The sequence below is a fragment of the Acinonyx jubatus genome, chromosome A2, assembly GCF_027475565.1.
Source record: "Acinonyx jubatus isolate Ajub_Pintada_27869175 chromosome A2, VMU_Ajub_asm_v1.0, whole genome shotgun sequence".
Classification (NCBI taxonomy): domain Eukaryota; kingdom Metazoa; phylum Chordata; class Mammalia; order Carnivora; family Felidae; genus Acinonyx; species Acinonyx jubatus.
Genome location: NC_069383.1, coordinates 60,487,838 through 60,503,390, shown reverse-complemented (window position 1 = coordinate 60,503,390; position 15,553 = coordinate 60,487,838). Strand labels below are relative to the sequence as shown.

Here is a 15,553-nt window from a genome sequence, read left to right as displayed (position 1 = left end):
TTATATATAAAATGATATTAAGTACTTGTTACTTTCTATCTCTTCCAAGAAAACGTGTTTCCCCATGTACTGTTTTTACACTGCATTTCTAATGCCTAGAACAGAACCTGGCATCAGGTAGGTACTCAAAATATATTTACAAATCAAATAATAAATTATTATCAATCACTCACTAAACTATAAATTCACTAGGCACAAAAACTATGTACGTGTTTTATTAGCATTGTTTTCCAAGTACTTGGTAAATGGTAGTCATTGAATAGTTTTTAACTCATTGAATAAACAGAAGTAACATTCTAATAGGCAGTCTTACCAATGACAAAGACTAAAGTTGCAACAATGAGTGAAGCTATCCAAGGTGGCAAATTCTGTAAAGAGGCTAAAGATAGCAAAAAAACTGATAAAAAGTGAATGCATTTGATAACCAGGAAATTGTTAATAAATTTAAAGGCCAATTTAAGTACAGGTATACATTGATAGCAAAGTATAATTCGCTACAGAATAAGTGGGAGGCACAGAGACAGACGCCCTAAGGGTAAACATGATATAGTAGATACTCTTCTTAACATCTGAGTTCCCTTCACTCCATATGCCAATGTTGAAATTTTCTGCACCATTATATCAACTAGGTATTCAATACCTATCTGTGTACCCTTAAAGAGGCTACTTCCCCATGGGGTACCTTAAATCTAAAAGAACTGGACCTTTTATTTTTACCTCTGTGTGAATAAGGAGCCATATATCTGAAAGTTATAAGAGTAGGTCATTGCTTAGAACACAAAACATTGCTATGAAGTTAAGTTTCAAGGACAGCTACATGAGGGTAATGTTAGAGCCCTTTTATTTAAAAATTGAAATTGGGAAGAAAAACAAGTAAGAGCTGGTAACTGTAATATTTACTGGCCTGTTAGAATTTTTCTAAGTTAATGATTTTTAAAACATTTGATAAGACTACATAGATTGCACCTTGGCAAGTAATATACGGATAAAGAGGAACACCCTCCAACTGTGGAAGCTAGGAAGTGTTGATACTATGCAGGAAGTGGCCATGAATCTATGAGCCAGTCCAGTAAAACCATTTTTATCACCACTGACTCTAAGCTGGTAAGAACAAAAAAGCTGGTTCAGGTTCTAGAATTGGCAAGAATTAGGGCCATGACTCAACTACGTTCAGCTTTTGCTTTGATTCACAATTATACTGGCAAAGAATCCTTGCAAAGAATAAACACAAGATTAAGAATGTAAGTCAGTAGATGCTCCCTGAGGCTTTGTTTTATTCCACACAAAGGCAAAGCCAAAGTTCAATACTACCAGAATCCCATGCAGAGGGAGGAATCCTCCCAGTTAGCCCAGTACAAGATGTAGGAATTTGGCCTTTTATAACCATCTGGTTGGGGGACCACAGCAACAATGAAAGGGCCAGTCCTCTTCCCTTCAGTGAGAGCCTTGCTGCACCACAGATGTATACATACTTCTGTGCTCTATTTCTTGTGCTTCATCAAACCAACAAAACTTTCAGTGCAACTGGCTTGGCTATGGCCTACCACAAGCCCTGGTTAGAAAATCTCCATGCCCTATGTAGATGGGAGAGGAAGCTCATTTCACAAATCAGTACTCAGTTTAAGAAACAGAAATTCCTATTAGCTAAGAGAAAATGAGCATGCTTTGGGTAGCAAAAGGCCACCAATGTTTTGCTCATCATAAAAAACAAACAAAAACAAAAAGTCTTCACAGGTATCAATGAATCCTTTGTACTTAGTCTCTTGACACTCAAGCAGGAAGTACAAAGAAAAGAGTCCTGAAATAAGAACATAAAATTCCACCTCCAATCTACAAAAACAAAAAGTGTGGAATGAATGGAATCTGGACAAAATAACGCAAAGGGAAAGTTGACTTCCAATTTCTTCAAACCAGACCTATCAAAGTCATTTCTGCAAATTAAAAATTAAATTTTCAATTTTTTTCCTGTTTGGCCTGGAAAAAATATCATACACCAATACATTAACCTCTTTTATAATGTCTAGAATAAATAAAAAAGAGGGAAAAATCAAACATATAAAGTGTTACAATATATCAGCTTATCAGGATTTCCCCAATCATAAGCTCTAATAGAGTGTCCCTGCCTCAAAGTCATCTCTTTTCACACAGTTTTCATTTCCTTCTGAAGTTATACTTTTTACTATACCACAAATAAAATTAATTAGGGCACACCATACTGTGTTCTAAGAAAAATGACTGAGTATTTTTTTTTAGGTCACAGCTAACCTTATTTATATTGCTTAAGTAAAACTATATAGAAAATAAATACTGTATTAGAAATCCAAAAGCTATTCCACGGCCAACCTATTCTATAATTTCTAGAGCTACACGTAAGTGAAAAACACACACTTGTAAAGTAGACTAGCATACTGCTGTGGATAAATTCACTTTGAGAGTAAGGTTTGATGTAAATCATGTTTTCTCTCCTAAAAATGCCTTCATTCATTTTATTAGTTGATATTTGATTCTGTGGAAAGAATGGAGGGAAGAGAGGGCTATGGGAAAGCAAGAAACTGAGCAAGTGACCACCCTCTCATGAATTACACTCAGAAATCATGATAAAAATCTTCTGTGTTTATTCACACTTTTTTAAGTAAGTATTTCATGTGGCTGAGGAAAGTATTTTCTTTCTGTTGTCATTGGTACATCATCACTTAAATGGGACTCTGAGAAAGTTACATAGCAGTGGAGAAAGTAGACTAGATTATTTTCTATTCCTTCCACATGTGTGACCTCTTAGCCTACTGTTTACTTCCGTTAAGCCCTCAAAGTCTCAGTGTTTATTCTTGTCAGATACTGAAAATAACTCTGAACCTTCCACTTCATCCAGGTTGACAATCAAATGCTGATAATCAATTCACGAAATCTGTCACAAATAAAACAAGTGCCTAAACCTAACGTAAACAGTTAATATTGTAAAATAAAGTACCAATTACTGAATTTGGTCAAATTAAGAATAATCTTATTCTCTCAAAACAGAATAACATGATTGAATATTACTTCCAGAATAAGCAAATGTATTTATTACTACTACTTACCAAGGGGAAAACGTGATAGAAGACAAGCACTTGATTAGAATAAAAAAAAAAACTTTACGGAAAAATGGACAGTATATTTCAGAGAACAGAGATGGTCGCTTAGCCTTCTAACAGAGTAAACTGAAAGATAAAAACATTGTTGACTGAGGGAAATGCTTTATGAGACAATCCATCACCCTCAATCAAAAAAGAGGCATTTTCAAAATTCACTTATTTATTCAGTGTTACTCTGTTTTTGTTTTCTGTTTTTTGGTTTTTTTGGTACCTGTTTTGTACCAGCTACTGTTGTAATCACAGACAAAGAATGAGAGACACAATGAGAGTGCAAGTAAGGTAGGAAAGGAGCACTGACAGAAAGGATATTTTAAGCAGCTTAATGTCAAAGAAACATTGGATTGGAAGAGAATACTGTGGCAATATATATTCTTGCAAGGATAAAGAGGGGACAAATTATGAAACTATCTAAAAGCTAGGGTACAGGGGGCTGGTGGAGACAGTGGGGAGGAAGGTTGATTTATTTATGGAAATTGATAATTTTTAATTAAAATCTAAAATTTTTAAAAATGTTTAAATATCAATACCAAAAATAAAAGTAAACAGCACAAAGAGGAAGAGGGTAATAACATTTAAGTCTTTTCTTAAGGAATTACCAAGTACATATCTGTTGCAGAGAATGGAAAGGTAAATAAAACATGGGCACTTAGAAGTATTACTGGGGTCAGACCGAGATGGGAGATCACAAATTTATTATGACACCAGTTTTCACAGTTTTGTGATTTCTGATAGCATTCAATACCCCAAGTGAAAAAGCAAAGTGAAACTGCTCAATTGAGAAAGGGCAAGGATTTTGCCAGATGTGAAGTGGAGGAAAAGAGTACAAAGAAAAGATTTGGGCAAAGGAATTCTTTAAGTTGTATACTAGGTCTTGGCTTCATGGTAAGGAGAAGTGAGTAAGAAAACAGTCATGAAGAAAACAAGGTGTGTCAAGGTGCTGGAGATTGCTGGGAGGTGGACAGAACAAGAAGATTACTGCTTTGTGATTGATGATTTTAAAGATGAAAAGTTCCAGATAATATCAAGATTTCAGAATAGAGTCATTGGCCAATGGTTAACATGGAAGGGAGCAGAATACCAATGAAGGTAATTTGGTTAAAAATTTCTACAGGCTATTAATTGACTTGTCAACCCATATAATTTAATCAATCATAATGCAGGGTGCCTGGGTGGTGCAGTTGGTTAAGCATCTAACTCTTGATCTCAGCTCAGGTCATGATCTTACAGTGTGTGGTTTCAAGTCCCGCACCAGGCTCTGTGTTGATGGCGTAGAGCCTGCTTGGGATTCTGTCTCTACTCTCAGCCCCTCCCCAGCGGGTGCATGCTTGCTCGCTCTCTCTCTCTCTCTCTCTCAAAATAAATAAATAAACTTAAAAAAATTTAAAAAAATCAATCATAATGCTAACAGGAGGTAAGAAAAAGGAAAATTGTGATCCAAATTTCTAAATCTGAAGAAGTACTAAAGAAGATGATAGATGATACTGAGAGAGTAGGCAATGACAATATAAAAGACAAAATGAAATAAAACAACACATCTTGGATGAGCTCTATATTTTTTAACATCACACTTCCCAGCTGTAGAAAAGAATCACATACTGACATAAAATGCCATCATTGTAAAGTCAGGACAACCTACTCAAATGCCCCTTCCTCCAATATCACCCAGATCCTAGCAAATGTCTCAGTCAGTAACTCCTCCAACCTTGTTCAAAAACTTCAAACTTTCTTCACTTTGTTCAGATTTCTATCAAGAAAGTTTAAATTCCAAAAATATCCTCAATTTAACACTACAAAGCCTATATACCTATTCAGATTGTTCCTTTCTCTCCCTCCTTCCCTCTTTCTCTATAGAAGGTGTTAACTGCTAGTCAAAGTCAACTCATACTCCATGTCTTAAAACCTATTCAATTTCACATTTTTAGGTATCCATCAAACATTGCTTTACTTTTCTAAATTTTGTTTTGTGTTTGTTTTTGGAACCCATGTTGTGGCACTTGAAATGGTGGACTAAAACACATAGTACAGAAAGGGTTGGAGCCCTTTTCCTCTGCCTCAAGACATTTCAGGGGTGGGGACCACCCACTTGACCCCCACCAAGAATAGGAGAGTACACTTTTATATTTTTGATCACTGGGACTTTTCATAGATATTTAAACATGCTCAAAAACTCCTATCTTAGAAAAGCTTCTTCAAATTTCCATTATTGTGCAAAAACAGTTCTTTTTTTCAAATCTTCACAGACAAACTTTTTGAATGAGTCACTCCATCTCCATTTCCTGGGCTCCTACTCACTCTTTAACACATTTTCACCTGGGTTTCACCCCAATCACCATGGCAACACATCTTTAGCTAAAATCACCGATGATCTCCCAGTGTTCAAATCCAATGGATATTTTTCATTCCTCATCTCAACCTCCCAGCAACATCTACAGGAATAATTATTCCGTCTTTCTTATAGGATATTTTCCCCTAGTCTTTGGAATACCATAGATTCCTGCTATTGGTCTTCTCCTGTGTGACAATTCATTTTCACTCTGTATATCCTGTGTATTCCAATATACTCTAAAAATTGACCAAGAAACCTACAATTATCTTTTTATCACTCTACATTCTTTTCCCAGGGATTCTTATCTACTTCAAAGGAATCAAGTACTATCTGTATCACCAAATTTATATATATTTTTCCCAGTTTGCTGCTCGTATCTCTTAATTTATGTAGCCACTATTCACTCAGGAGTTATGCTTGGATGAGTGAAAAGAGTACTGGTTTCCACATCAGAGCAAAGGAATAACGATCTCTAGACATAACTTTGTGTTTTGTTTTTTTGTCCTTGTTTTGAAAAAAACTCTTACTTTTTCTCAAGATCCAACTCAAATTCTAAGTTATCTACAATGAATTACTTATTATCTTACTGTCATCTACTATATACTCTCATCTACCTATACTATAGTCTACTAGGTACTTCCCGCCCATCTATCTTCTATCATTGCCCAGAACCCATGGTGTTATAATTTCTATATTCATGTGTCTTCCTCTAAGCCCCAAATTAGGAGCCACTTAATGACAGGACCAGGTTCTATTCATAAATTTCTTCTCAGAACTTTCTACTCTGATGTATGAGAGATGCTCAAAAAATTTTATATGAACAAATGAGTGCCAATAGACCAATAAATTGTTCTCTGGGGTTTTCAAAGAGATATTAATAGATATTCCCAAAAGAAAGGATTCTGGGATTAAATAAAGTCGGGGAAATTTGTACTAAATCCCACTTCTAGAGATTCCAACACACACTTGCATCTGACAAACTATAAGAAGTCCTTAAAATAGAAAACTATTTAATTTTGTTTAATGTTTGGATAAGGAAAGCTTTCTTGCCCTTTTCTTCTTTTAACACACATACTAGCATTCCCCAAACAATTTTCCCTTTTGTCTTAACATAGTTTGGATTTGGATTTTAACTTATTAGGATCAGCAAAACAGATGTTAAAAAAAAACAGAAATTATGCACATTCTCTTTATCTAGGATTCTCCCCAAAGGTAAGGGCTAATTCCTTTGATACAGCTTTGACAGTTCATAGTGGAGAAGAAATTTTGATCAGTATAGTACTCCCATACTACTGATATATACACCAAATCTAACAGAACCTTGTTGTTTTCTTTTTTATAAAAGAATTTATAAAAGAATTTAATTTTAAGAATTAAAAAACACTGTCCAACCATAAAGAATAGCAATATTATAGCCACACTGAAATCATTGTTTTCTTTTGCTTTGCTTTGAAAGTGTTGTTACCAAGATAATATAGTTACCTGAATACTAAACATACCAGCAAGCAGTTATGCAAGTAACTTAAATGGCAGAAGCATCCATGGCTCCAAAATGTAATTTCCACATGAAGGTGAAAACCCTGTACCACTTCACCTTCACAGTATGTTTTCTGATAGAGTTTACAGTACATTGAAAACCAGGAACCCAAACACAACAATAGTACCACCGTGAATGGTTTTTATGCTATACTGTTTTCAGTGTGTGACAGGGAAGGAAACTCTATTTGCCAAATAGAAAGTTCTGACATATGGGGTGGCAAATAAGATTATGTAACGATAAAGCACCCATCTTGGTAACCAGAACTCTTATTAAGAACAACAGGATAGCAAAGTGACTCATCAGCTTGTGTGCTCTTTCTCAATTCTTGTAATTTGGGACAAGTGTGGGGAAGTTACAAGTTGTTTATGTGCAGCCCAAAATGACGGGCAATACAAGTTACTAAGCAACATTAAGGACTCACGTTTTTCTAATCCTTAAAAGCTGCCACAAGCTGAAAAATCCTGTAATATAAAGGGAAAGGGAAAAGCAATGTGGGAGTCATGTTTCTGACTGAATGAAAATGTTTTGCTCAATAATTCTAAAATTCTGATTCACCATGAGTTCATCAGTCTTAGTTTTAGGATTACTTCACGTGCATAACCCTCCTCTCATCACTGTCAACACCAGAAACTTGTTCTATCATGACAAAAATGATAATAGGGGGAGATGTGTGGAAATGGTTCTTATAAATCTTGAAACCAGTTTGTTCCTCAGTAAAGTGGACCTCTGTTCTTCTCCATTTCAACTCTTTCTTTCATAGCACTTAATAAAACAATAACAACAATAAATCATGTATTTGCTTCCTTGTTTATTATATTGGCTTGTGTCTTTCTCTTTCACTGTAGTACCTTCAGTACTGTAGGAACTTGTCCCTTATTTTATTCTTCCTTCCCTGAGGCTGGCATATTGCTTGACAGAGTAGCCCATCAATGACTAAAGAATGAAATAAAATAAGGGCACCTGGGTGGTTCAGTTGGTGAAATGTCCAACTGTTGATTTCAGCTCAGGTCATGATCTCACAATTTGTTTGTTCAAACCCCGTGTCAGGCTCTGCACTGATTGTGCAGAGCCTGCTTGGGATTTTCTCTCTCTCTCTCTCTCTCTCTCTCTCTCTCTCTCCTCATTCCCTGCCCTCCCCCTGCTCATGTGCTCTCTCTCTTTCTCAAAATAAATAAAAGAATAAACTTAAAAAAAAAGTATGAAATACAATAAAACACAGGATCCTGTTGTTAGTAGTTCTGTTTCTTAAGGTAATAGTTTTAGTAACAGTGTTTATTTATATGAACCTTAAAATTTCCCAGAGGTAGCTGTGTGTTACTTACAATCCCTAAAATACAATGTTATGAAAGGCAGGCAAGCGAGAATTCTCCAGTCTTTCTTTCTTCTCATGAAGGAACCAGTGAAGGGATTCCTTGGTCAAAAGCCCAGGAAAAAACATTTCCTCACATTCTCTGTCTCAGCAAAACAAGTTGCTGAATAAAATACAAACTCGTCTTATGTGTTTGAAGTTCTGTTTTCAGGTCAAGGATCCTGTAATGCTCTTCCATAGCACCTCTATTTCTTCCTCCTTTCCAGTTCATATAATTCAAAAGGAGTCCATTTATGTAATAATAGATTTGCTCACACAAGAGGAAATTTTCCCAGTCTGCATAGGTACAAATAGAATAGTTGGTAAGGATGAAAATAGAGCATCAGTTTGCATATTAAATGGATGATAGCTGTGACTGCCTTTTAAGAATGGTGGAGGAAGAAAAGTGAAAGGCCTCTCATCATGGTTCTAGCTAAAGGGAAGAGAACTACAATTTCTTTGTTTTTAAATTTTTTAAAGTTTCTTCCTTTGAAAGAGAATATGAACTTGAGCTAGGGAGGGGTAGAGAAAGGGGAGAGAAAGAATCCCAAACATGCTCCATAACATCAGCATGAAGATCAATGTGGGATTCAAACCCAGGAACTATGAGATCCTGACCTGAGTCAAAACCCAGAGTCAGCCGCCCAACCAACTGAGCCACCCAAGCACCCTAAGAATTAAAATTTCTAAGGGTTGACTGTGTGCCCGCCACTCTCCTGGCAGTATTTACATGTGCTATCTAATTTATCTTTGTGAACAGTTGCCATTTTTTTTCTATAATTCAATAAAAACCTTTTGGGCAAAATACTAAGTAAAGATGACCCTAATGAGAGGCTGTTTATTATAATGTTTAATAGATTTTATGAGTTTCATAAATATTTTATTAATATAAAACTAAAATGGAAACAGTTTTTAGATTTAAATTTTATTTAGAACATTTTCTTTGCTATTAGTACTTTACTTTTTACCTGAGACAACATCCTAAGTAAATAGGAAGTAACAAATAGCTAATATTTTTGAGTACTTATTATGTTCCTTCTGTTCTAAGCCTCTTACACATAGGATTAATTCAATAATCCAATTCAATAAAGTGGATATCATTTTCATCACCCCTATTTTACAAAGAGAAATCTAAACCAGAGATTTTAAGTTACTTGCTCAAGGTCATCCACATAGTAAAGATTTGAGGCCATGCAATTTGAATGCAAAGAGTAAGTGTTAACCCCTGTATCACAGTGCCTAAGAAGGAAATAATGAAATTCAAATAGGCATCTTTGCATACCGAGAAATTTTACATGCAGTCGATTTCCCCACACCTTAAACCACAATTCCATCATCATGAATAATCAAAATATGATATAAGTCAAGACTCTGTAAAGAAAGAACAAATATAAAGGAAGGTCTAGCTATTTCACTGAGGTAATCTCATCCTGAGATAACTTTGTTGATGAAACTCCAAAGGGATCTTAAATACCTACCACACATCTCATCACATCTGTTCTTCTTCTGGTTATAACTCTTATTTGACAACTGATTTGTGTGGTTTGGAGAGTAAAATAGAATTATTTGACCTAAGATGATATTTTTAATGAAAATGCCGTATTTGGACAGCCCTAGGCAATGTCCATTCAGTTCACATCATTATGTTGTTTTAATACTTAATGATAGAAATTTACAAATCATTAATAAGTAAAATCCAACTTATCCCATAAACTGAAAATACTTCTTTGGGGGAGGGAGAGTGGGGACTGATTTTCCCACTACTATCTTTTTTTTTTTTTTTTCATTTTTCTCTAGTGATAGTCAAGGTTCTAACATCTGCTCACAGATATGACTCAATATTTATCAGCTATGACTAAATCAAAATCTTCTCAGGACTCTTCCTCAAAGAAAATGAGTTCAAGAAACAATTTTTTAAAAGAGCCGTCTCACAACTTCATTCTATCGGCAAAACAATTTGCTGAACCATTTATTCTAATACCCCCCACCCCCAGATACATTAGTACCAGAAATTAGTTATCATTGTAAATTTCAACATTGCAATTTGGAATATGCCATCTGTCACCTTCCAAAATATTGTCTCCTATATTCTAAATATATAATACCACAGAGGGTGGCAAATATCTTTTGAGTAATTTCATACTAATTACGAGTTCAACTAATTAAAATATACTATCTGGCTCAGAGGTGGTAACTTGCATTTGAAACATTATTTTCTAGACTTTGCAGGGATAAAGACTGGAATTGGAACTACCTATCCCTTCAGGGAATTGAATTAGAGCTTTGAATTCAATGGTTTTTGATTTTTACTTTTGTATTAGACATAACACTCAGCACTAATGTTCCAAAGATAAATAAAGCTTAATTTCCTTCCTCAATTTAGAAAATAGATTATTTCAACCCTCAGTGGCATATCCAATAATAAAGGTAAGCACAAGTTTCAGTGGAACAACAGAAAAGGACAGTTAGGCCAGTGGTGGAATCCAAACAGAATCTTGAAAGGTCATGATGCTACAGCAGAAGCTTAAAGATGTATCCTAAGGTAAAACACTAATGGAATAAGGACAGAAGGATCTGCGTGTCAAGAAAAATTACAGACAGAAACAGGTGTAAGCAGAGATGAAAGAGGTAAACAAATAGCATGAACTGTAAAGGGTTATAAAAAGCCAGTAAGAGTTAAGAGTAGACTTGTAGCCTTTGGGTTAAAGGCAAAGGCTGTAGAACAAGACTTCCCGTTCATACACCAGCTCTGTAACTATTAATTTCTAACTGTGGGTAAGTCACTTAACCCTATTGTGCCTCACTGTGCTCTTTTATAAAATGGGAATGCAGACGATAATGGGATTATCCTACAAGAGTAACACTGTCAAGATTAAATGTGCAAGATGTTCATACAAGCAAATGGTATGTAGTAAGCACTCAGTAAGTGTTCCTGTCATTATTTTTAAACCATAAGGGGAGAAGAGCCAAAGCACCACATCCAAAAATCAACTCTTGACAGGAACTCTATTTCTAACCTTGATTTGCAGTGTCACAAGTGACAAGATACAAAACAAAGAATCAGGGCTAATAATGTAAATGTATTTGCAAAGCTCCATCAAAGTTCATCAACTTTCCTTTTGCAGCATATGTATTTTTACTCTCATTTTGAAGGTATTATTTTTGGTGCTCCTTGATCTGTAGTGATTGGCCAATTGCCAATTAGAAGTAACTGACTCAAGGACACTGTTTCAAACTTCCAATGCAATACAGATTCTCTGTTAAAAGGCAAATCCTTCATTTCAAATTGTTGACTCAGATAATACTTAAAAAAGAATTTCAGCTGTTTAAATTTAGCATGCTGAGAAAGACCAATCTTAAAATATTGTTTGGCATTATGCCCACAACATTTTCATTTCTTTCCTTGTTAGTGTTTGTCTTCTGTGTTAACAAGACAAGCAACAGTAATCACGTTATTCTCCTTAACACTTCAGATTTAACCTAAAAGAACAATTTTCTTTTTATCCTCACCAGTTAAAGATGGCCTTTCATTTCCTGGCAAATTTTCAGAAAGTGCTTATGCAAAAACCAGTGAGATTTCCACACCACTGTTTTACCTCTTCAGTCATCAGCAGGCCTTTCTCCCCCACTTTCCTTTGAATCATCACTTTTACTCTTTAAAAAATGTGTAAAGGACATTATCTGAAGACAAACCTAATCTAATTTTTATAATCAGACCTTATAAATACTTAAAGAATTGTTTTAAATCTGTGCTTTATCTATCTACCCCACATACCATCCAAAGAGTTGGTTTTTTAACATCCCTCAGGACACAGTCTCTGGACATGTTCTCATACCAGTCTCCCACCATGATAAGCCAATCTCCCCTTAGTTTCCTTTCATCCCTCTTGGTTTTGGGGCTTTCCAACTTCTTTCCCTCCTAATTAACGCCATCATTTTCCTTCCTGGAAAAGATATTTCCAGCTTCATTCCCATGGTTCATGAAACCATAGTAGGACACTTCACTTGGAATCATTGATTCTGCTAAGTTTGGATTTGGGGTCAATTCAGATTCTAAATTGAGTGGATCCAATCTTGGTTATGGGTACAGGAGGGAGTTCTCTCCTGATGATTTCTCAAGCACTCTCAACATTCTTCAACGATAGAACAACAAGCTCATTCCACTAGGATATGGTAGAGTACCATTTAAATAAAACAAAGTGGCAAAGTGATTAATCCTAGCCCACCAGTTACTGAATATACTGCTTTAGGCAATTTGCTTATTTACTCTGAGATTAAGTTTCTGATAAATGGGAGAAAATGTAGCTGTTATCCCATAAATGAAAGAACTATTAAGAGCTTGAATCTATTTCACAATCAATACCTAAGGGTGAACAAAGCCGTAAGATTCTTACTTGAGGTCTGATTTTTGTGTTGGCTTTTTAAAAGAGAGAGAAAATGTCATGAATGGGAAAGGAGCAACAGGAAGAGCCTTCTTTAAATTCTTGCCTAGATCTTCCTCCAGGCAGATGCTCCTAGGCTAGAAGTATTACCCTTAAGATAATATTACAACAGTATGATGCATGCATAAGTAAAGTTCTGTTCCTGAGGCCAGCCAGGAGGAGAAGCATCCAGGAAAGGATATTCTTAATGTCATTTCAAGCCTATACATCAACATCATAGTCATTATTAGCGGGGACCAGCAGTTATCTTTGGCTTGTCTGGCTACAACTCTTCCTTCTTCCAATAGTGTTCAAGGAAAGCATGAGTCATGGGGTACATGCTTAGTTCAGATGCTTTTCCCAGCAAAACTTACTAATGGTTTAAACCTTAAAATAATTGATTTCAAAAACAGTTTTGAAAATCTTCACCTCGGACATACCATGAGGTGTAACCTGAGGTTTATCATGAGGACAACCAAAATATGAAGCAAATGTATTCCCCAAACTCAACTCCACCCACCTACGTTTCTATCTTTAAATATAGTCTCACAAATCCCTATTCAACTACAACTCCTAGTGATTCCATTGAGGCTCTCAGCCTGATTTTTCTGGTCTTTAGCCAATACTTGAGATACAGGTAATGATCTATTCTAGAGTTGCTTACAAACTGGCTCCAACCATATTCTTTGAGTCTTTGTATAGATGCTTCCTTTTCCTTTTTGTTGCTGTCTAAAATTTTTAACCACCCTCATGCATGCACTATCACAATATGTCCTCTGGATGATATTTTACTCAGTGATTTACAAAGTCATATGTAGAGTTTTGCACCAAGAAATATGTGTATATGGAACAGGTTACCTGTAACTAACTGGGTACTTCCATAATGACAAGAACATTATATGGAGATCCTTAGGATGAGTAGGTGAAGTAAATCAAATTACATTCAGGATATGTTTTATTTCTTAAAAAGATAATGAAGATTAGGTGGATTTGAGGAGTTTAACACAATTAAAACTGAAATAACTGGATAAGAGTGATCCTTAGTTTCTCCTTTCTAATGATGGAGAGTTTTAGAATTATTCTGCATTTCACAATCGTTGTTTCATAAGTTTTGACACCTCTTTATCCTAAAGAATTTATGACAGCACATGAGACAATCCAGCTTAAAATCCTGGATTCCGTTTTGGGTAACCTCTGTTTTTTCATTAATCTTTCTTGGAGAAAACTATAGTAATAGAATAATTTTTTCCAGTGATTCTGTAACTAAGTCTAATAGTGTTTTGTGAAACATGTTGTTTCTTCTTTTTTTCTTCATTATAAAATTCTGGTGAGTGTAAAAGAGGGACTGGTTAGAAATACACCAACATTTCCAGATTAATTATTCCTGGCTTCTCTCTAAAAAAGACCTTTAGTATTCTGCCTGAATTCACATTTATTTGGTCATTTGCTTTACAATGGGCTGGCTGTGTCACTGACCTGTTTTTACCTCCTTTTAAGAGTTTGTTATCTGTAATTTGAGCAACCAGTTGAAGTACTTTTGCGAAAGTTTTTTCGCCTTCATTTTATTTTGCCAGGGACCACAATGCTGCTTGGTTCTGAGTATAAAGCCATCTGTGTAAAAACCACCACTTTGAAATCGCAAGGAAGGGACTGCTTAGCAAGTGGAGGTGCTGATTGCAGGAGTAAGAAACTGGGGGAATCCAGCACTTCCATCCACTCAAGAGTATTTGCATGTTTATCGTATCATCAGAGTCGCCTAGGCTGTTGTTGCCTGGCAGTTATCTAGAGCCCTACTTCACATTTTAACTCAACCAAGTAAGTCAAAGACCTTCCCTTCATTTTGTTTGCTGGATTGCTTCTTTATTTTGCAGATTAGGAAGGAGCCTGGAATAAATTTGTAGCAATTAGCTGAGCATTTGTAAGTGCAAGTTGGCCTCTTCACGAATTTTCTTTTGCAAAGGCAAACTGCCATCCATTGGTAACTTTCGGGAGCACGCGCTGGTAACGAAATGTAGGACGCATTTACCAGTTTTGTTGCCTAAAATCCCAAAGGACTGAGCGCTTTATGCATACCTCGCCAAAAAGCCACAGCCTTCAGCAAATAGCCGAGCAAGTACACCAACTATAGCGTAACTAGGACGGGAGTCGGAGAGACCAACGGATTTAACATCTCAAGGAGAATCAGAGCTATGCTTTTCTAACTTTCCTCGCCATTTCTTCTCAGCTTCCCTTCCCCCCGCAGCACAAACCCAGAAGCCACTCTAACTGCCAACCGTGTCGAGTTTAACTTACTGCAGTGTGATGCAGGCGAAGGCTGGGCGCATCTCCCAAGCGAGGGCAACTGCTTTTCCGGAGAGGACCTGCGCCTGGACCGGCCAGCCCTCGGGATCGCTTCCAGCTCGCACGCTCTCCGCTCGGGAAGAAGGCTGCCTCTCGGCTCGGCTTCCCCCAGAGGAGTGGAGCTTCAAGAACTCCGCTCGCAGCCTCTCCTCCCCTCCACTTCCACCCCCTTGCACAACGCGCGGCCCATTCTAACTAGTGTCGGAGAGATGGACATCGACTCCCAGTCCACAACACACAGGCGGCCTGCAGCCCACCAGTCCCTGACAATTTGCAACTCCCAAACAGCGGAGGCTGAACGATGTGGCTTTCCGGAGCCTGAAAGTCATCTTTGGCATCCCGCTTCCCCACCTCGCACTCCCGCTTCCCCTCCCATGCGCGGCCACCTCCAGGCTCCCGGTTAAGCCCGGCATCGCCAACGGTTATTTTGGTAGCCATACCAAGGGG

The 15,553-nt window shown here is 36.7% G+C and overlaps 1 protein-coding gene and 1 non-coding gene across 14 annotated transcripts in view; both read right to left on the bottom strand.

The window, feature by feature from the left end:
• Positions 1 to 15,553, bottom strand: part of DGKB (diacylglycerol kinase beta) — a 788,048-nt gene that overhangs the window by 692,812 nt on the left and 79,683 nt on the right. The window contains exon 1 of one of the 13 annotated variants that reach the window (XM_053218394.1): positions 15,059 to 15,530. The exons of the other annotated variants lie outside the window; for them this stretch is intronic. The gene's annotated coding sequence lies outside the window, so the exon portion shown is untranslated. Of the gene's footprint in view, positions 1 to 15,058; positions 15,531 to 15,553 lie in introns of those variants that run through there. 13 annotated transcript variants of the gene reach the window in all.
• On the bottom strand, positions 5,112 to 5,238 carry LOC113603111 (small nucleolar RNA SNORA57). Its single transcript, XR_003424664.1, has one exon. It is a non-coding gene; the product is annotated as a small nucleolar RNA SNORA57 (small nucleolar RNA).